A 6,618-nucleotide genomic window follows, 5' to 3' on the forward strand; every position below is an offset into this window, starting at 1 on the left:
GCCTGGGGGTGTCAGAGAAGGCCTTTTAGATCAAGGTTGTGATGGAGAAATAGTCATTTGATAATCAAAGGCCCTAGAAAATGATATTTCAGGAAGCAAAGGCAGTACCTGCTATTAACTGGACTCTGTGGATTAATCGTGTCCCTGGACACACAGGGCACAGTGGGAAGGAATGCCCAGGAAACTAACAGGGTGAGACCAGACAAAATGGGACAGGAATTATATGTCACGCCAAAGAGTTTGAAAAGGAAACTCTGAAGCAGGGAAGAGGGTGGGTGGCAAAAGAGAGAGACCAATTACCCTGGATCCTTGAGGGGGCTACGCAGAAAGCTGAGATGGGGCTGGCAGTGAGACTGGAAATGACTAGCAATGGAGTGAATGAAGGGGCTAAGGAAGAGGGAGGAATCAAAATACTTCCCCTGTATTTAGTTTAGGAGATTAGCTAGATGGAGAGACCATTAAAGATAATAGGGAAAACAGGAAAAAAAAAAAAAAACAGACATGGGCAGGTGTGGGATGGAGTAGGAGAGAGGAGGAGAGAGAACAGAGCTGTGATCGCCTATGTGCCCAGGCATTAATTGGGTGTCCTAGTACATAGCTATATAAAATTATCTGTTTTGCTCATACCATGTTATTATTTAATAGGTTTTGATTAATGCTTCCCTTTATATGTATTCATCCTGTCAAAACATATGTTACTAAGTAACAGTACAGACCACGTCATCTGTTTCTGTATTTCCAACATTGCATGAGGGGTATAATATTCTGAATAGCAGGACGGAAATCTCATGTTATGGTTAGTATTCCAGTTTTATGAGTATATTATATATGCTTTGGAGGGAAAATACTGTCTCCATGTCACTGTGTAATATTTTGAGACAAAAAACATTTTCCTATCCTCAAATAGTGATCTCCTCCAAGCCAAGAAATGATCCAGTTCTTACTTCCTAACCTTTGCTTTTCATGTGGAGATATTTTCAGCTCCAGGAGTAGAATAATGCTAAACCTTTGCAAATGATGTCTTTTGGTTTGATATGCAAGACTCCAAGAGAACAGATTTTTGACAGATTAGGAGTAAACTATTCATCAGAAACAATAATAGCACTAGTTGTTTCATATACATTGTATTTTTCAATGATGTTCTAAGAAACTTGCTTACTACTATATTATAAAACTTTTGCAGTAATCTTAGTTAAGGCATGAGCATGAATCACAAGAAAGTTAGCTGAGTTTTTTTTTCACATCAGATGTCGGGGGTGAGGGGTTTGGGTGTCTAGTCTTATTTCACACTGAGTCTTTTTCATTTACTTTTCTTAATGCATTCAAAAGTTGTTAAAGTTTCTTATATAAAAATATGATTGATTGTTACAGTGACAGTAATTGCATTTTAGCAAAAGTAACCATTATAGTAATTTTCTTCAAGGAAGAGAAATCTAACTAACTAAAGTAGCTAGTTACTTCCTCATACATTAACTTTGAAATTTCTTAACATAAAAATACTTGATAAGGGAAGTACAAATTGAACATAAAATGGCATACAATATTTATAAAACTATTTGCATTAGATGGTTCACAATTTTAGGCAGCTGTTAATCACAAATGAAGTGAAACAAAATAAAGGGAAAAACTACAATTTCTATACGAGTCAGTCAATTAAAGTAAGGCCTCAACTGAAGAAGCCTTTTAAAAATGACTCTCAGGTATCTCTTATTTTCATTTCTAAACTACAGAAAATAATCATTTATTTGTAACCAAGAAGATTTATTCATTTCATGCCCTTTGAAGATTGAATCAAATGAATACATGAAGATATGATGGTTACAAAGAAAAAAGCAACAATTATATGTGTGCATTGACAGTGTAATGTGCATATAGTAACAACTTGTACATGTTAAATCACAAATGAAACAGCATTAGCATTTAATTTCATGTATTCCACTGCATACCTGAATACTAATTAACAACTAAAATAGGAAATGTGTGGTACTGCATGTATTGATAAAATCTCAGTTCTGTATTCTTCAGACACCAGCGATTTCACATGAATTGCATACTAAGAAAAGCAACTTTAGCATTTTTAGAGTCTCCTTTCTAAACTTTTCTCCCCTTATTATTGAAAGCAATATCCTAATTTCAAAATCAATCGAAGGTAACTGATATGTTGGCTAAATCTGGCATTGCATTTTCTAATAGTTATTGTTAATGATGTATAGACAGTCACTGCCATGAGGTGTATAAAGCAGAAGCCTCAAATTCAGTATGCAAACAGAAAAATAGTAATATGAGGTAACCCACATCAATTGAGGCTCCTCAAATTTTTTATTTTTAGGGGGCCACAAAGGATACTAGTATTTTATTTCTGCCCTTTTTTAGCCCTGTTTTTGAAATGGTCCCTCTAACTGCAAAAGAAAGATTTATTTTGAAGGCTGAGACAGAAGCAAAGGAGTTTAAACTTCATGATTTTTCCCTGGCTGCCTCTATTCATCTCTCTCTATCGCCATTCCTTTGCTAGCCTTTGTATTTAAATTGGCCTTTGCACTACCATTTGATTTATTGTGGAGTTATTCTTAGAGAAGAGAATTTCATTCACAAAGCCATATTTCTTTGAGTTAATACTTTCCTTTATTTTTTCACTGTCCCCCACAGATTACAGAGCCTCTCCCGTTTGTTTGTACCATTTTGCCCATCAATAACATCTGTAATACAAGTTAGTTTTTATTATGTGTGGCGAGGAATGCAGTGAGGGAAATTGCAGATGGGTGTGTGTGTTTATGTGCATGTGCGTGTGCACACACACACACGTGCGTGTGCTTGTGTGTCTGAGGTTAGGTTGTATTCTAAAAGAGGGATTCCGTATAAAATTGATGATAGTAGTCTTTCAGCAAAAATCCTATTTCCTTGAAACTTGGCTGATGTTTCATTTACTAACAGAACACAAACATAAAAGGTAATTGCAAAATAATTATACTAGCAGACATCAAAATAAAATGTTTCAGAGGAAAGGACCTAATAAATATCTGCTAAGAAAGTCACAGGGACCATATCATTTAGGATGCTGCTAGTTATAAACAAAAGAACCCCCTACCCAAACTTGCATAAACAATAAAAGCACTTGTTGGCTCATGTAACTAATAGTCCAGAGGATGGGAGAGGCTCAGGTGCAAACGGCCAGAGTTCCGGATGATTTGGCCGCAGTTGTCTCAGTTCTTCCCTGCTTTGATTGTTGGTTGTGTCCTTGGGCTTACAAGGGCAGGTTACAAAATTTTAGCTCACAGTAACCAGGATTACCTTCTTTCCTATTCCCATCTCCCCAAGAGAGGGCTTGTTCTCCCCACCCAGAGAAGGAAAGTCCTGAGCTTCATTGTGACTGACCCAATTTGGATCCCTCTTGAATCATCTGTAATGGCAAGAAGGAAGGATATATTGTATTGGTTTAGACCAACCAAGGCATGCTTTTGGTACATACTGACATAACTCCATAGGTTCTTTAAATACTGAAATGCTTTTAAACCAGATGATAAGTAGCCAAGGTTCTGTGACCCACCCCACACACACATGTTCTTTGCTGCATCAGCAGTCCATCCTGGAATCCTCCTGACATACCACTACCCAGCAACAACAAAATTAACACCTGCAAAGCGAGGATCCGTTTGGTCCCTGCTCCGGCACTGCAGTAGGCATCTCTCCTGTTTGGATGGATCATATCCTGGTTGTGAAACATATTGAATATAACCTCAGCCTACACCTGAGGACAATGCCAACCTCACTGTATTAGTTTTATAGGGCTGCCATAACAAAGTACCACAAACTGGGTGGCTTCAAACAACAAAAATTTATTCTCTTATAATTCTGGGGGCTAGAAATTCGAAACCAAGGTGTTGGCTGAGCCTTGTTCCCTCCAGAAGCTCTAGGGAAGAATCTCTCCTTGCCTCTTCTAGCTTCTGGTAGTTCCTAGAAGCCCTTGTTGTTCTTGATTTATGATAGCTTAATTCCAATCTTGACCTCTACTTTCACATGATGACTGTCTGTGTGTCCATGTCTAAATTTCCCTTTTCTTATAGGGATACCAGTCACTGGGTTAAGGCCCCCCTTAATCCAGCATGACCTTACCTTAACTTGATTATATGTACAAAGACCCTATTTCCAAATAAGGTCATATTCACAGCTTCCAAGTGAACATGAACTTGGGAGGGACATTATTCAACACGGTATACCCCTCCAAGTGGGGTGGTTGCTAAGCGATGGGAAAGTGGCAAAGTGATGTTGGGGAAGTTCCCACATATCCACTAGATCCTAGACCTTCTGGCCCTCAGCTCTCTTTATACCTGTTCTAGTTGCATCACTGACCTGGCATTTCGTATTTTCTTTGCATCTTCTGAGCTGGATCCTATTCTTTCTAACCTCATTTTTAACTCGAATGCCTAAGTCCATGGACTTTAAAAAGTAGTTTGGGGAAAGGACCTGACAAAGAGTCCTTAAATCCAATCCACGCATTATCAAGATAGTGACTAAGCAATATATTTCACCTAGGTAAGGACTATTGTTTTTCAAATGTACAGAGCTGGGATTAAATAAATAAAAATCCATTTAAAGTCTTCTGCATTTATAATAGCTCTTTGTCATTATATATGTTCTCTATCAACAAATAATAAAGGACAACCACTATTGTACTTCAGCACACTGGCCTCTAGTAGAAGGACCATGAGCAAACTGGAATACAAGTCTGCCTGCTGCCACAAAGGCCACAGAAATAATAGCTCAAACAAAAAGACATTGATTTCTTTCTCACATAAGAGCTAAGCACAATTAGTCTATGGCACCTCCCCAGACTTGAGGACTTAGGCACTTCTACTTTGTTGTTCTTCCATTCTTAAGACATGGCTCTCATCCCCAAAAGATGGCTTTTGCAACTCTCAACAGTGTGGCTGGAATCTTCTCACATACCATTGGCCAAGTGCTAAAATATACGGCCAAACAAGGCAGCAAGAGTAGCTGGGAAATACAGTCTTTGTCTGGGTGGCCAGATGCTCAGCTAAATGTTGAAGATTCCAGTACTAAAGAAATAAGGACAAAATCAATATTAGGGGAGAGTTAGCAGTCCTTAACAAAAGCCACATGCACATGGGAGCGAATAATGGATCTTTGCAAATTATTTGCATATTCTTAACAGATTACGAAATTTGTTCTAAGATAATTTTCAGGATAACTTTACACATCCTTAATATTATAATTTTGTGATGTTTTCTTTAGTCCCTACCTCATCTTACTAATTCTACTTATGTAGTTGGCTGAATATGTTCATTAGATATCTATGGTAAGGAGATTTTAAAGTCATAAGGAGAATGGTTGCAAATATTAGAGGCAACAAGAAACAGTGTATGGAAGAGGTGAAATTACAATTTGGAGAATGACTATTTTGCTACCATAAGATTTTTAACTCTTTATCTCTAATGACAAGTTATCCAATTACAACTAACAGGAAGAAAAGTTAAGCCAGGCTATCAATATTGAAGACATAAACTATCTGCATAGTGCTGCGGCCAGCCAAGACTTTGTATGGCTTAAAACCTGGTACCCAGTTTAGCAGATTCTTTCTAAATGGGAAGAGGCAAGTCAAGACTCTTTATAAATGTTGAACAACAAATTCAGGGAGAACTTTGCAAAACAAACAGAAAAAACAAAAAGGGCACCCCTCCCTCCCAAAAAAAGGAAAGGGAAGAAAAAAGGTGAATGATTTTTTTTTAATAAAAGAAATTAACATTGAAGATTGGGGGTATACTATTCAATTCACAATTGTTTAAAGGTCTTCTCGTACTGAAATTGTCACAATCCTTTGACTTTTCACAGAACATTAATATAAACTTTTTTTTAATGGAAACAAGCATAAAGTGAATATAGATAAATTTCCTCTACATTTACACTGTGAGAAACAAATCAGATAGCTCCCCTCATCTCCAACATCTCTTATTGTAAGAGGGATCCAGGACTTAGTTTTTTGTCTATGTATATTCTTTCCCTGGTAGTTCTCATCCATCTCATGACTTTTTGAAAAAAATTATCCATTTATTTATTTATTTATTTATTTGAAAGGAGAAAGACAGAGAGAGAAAAGGATAGAAAGCAAAAGACAGGGGAGGGGCAAGGGAGAGGAAGAAGTAGATGCCCCACTGAGCAGGGAGCCGGGTCCTGAGATCATGATCCCAATCCAAGGCAGATGCTTAACCAACTGAGACACCGAGTTGCCCTAGTCTCATGACTTTAGAGGCCTAAGGAACCTTTCTACTTTTAAGTCTAGTAGGTATTTTAATCTCAAAATTAACATATCCAAATCCAAACTTCAGATCTTCCTCTTCAACCCCATTCCAAATATGTTCATATTCTAGTTGTGTTCTCTCAGAAACTCCACTTTCTTGGGCCCAAAACTGGAGCCATCTTTAACTCGCCTCATTTTTTTTTTTTCACACCCTACAAAAATCCTTCAAAAAAATCATGTCGGGGCACCTGGGTGGCTCAGTGGTTTAAGCCTCTGCCTTCAGCTCGGGTCATGATCTCAGGGTCCTGGGATTGAGCCCCACATCAGGCTCTCTGCTCAGGGGGGAGCCTGCTTCCCCCTCTCTC

The sequence above is a fragment of the Mustela nivalis genome (assembly GCF_964662115.1).
Source record: "Mustela nivalis genome assembly, chromosome: 11".
NCBI lineage: Eukaryota > Metazoa > Chordata > Mammalia > Carnivora > Mustelidae > Mustela > Mustela nivalis.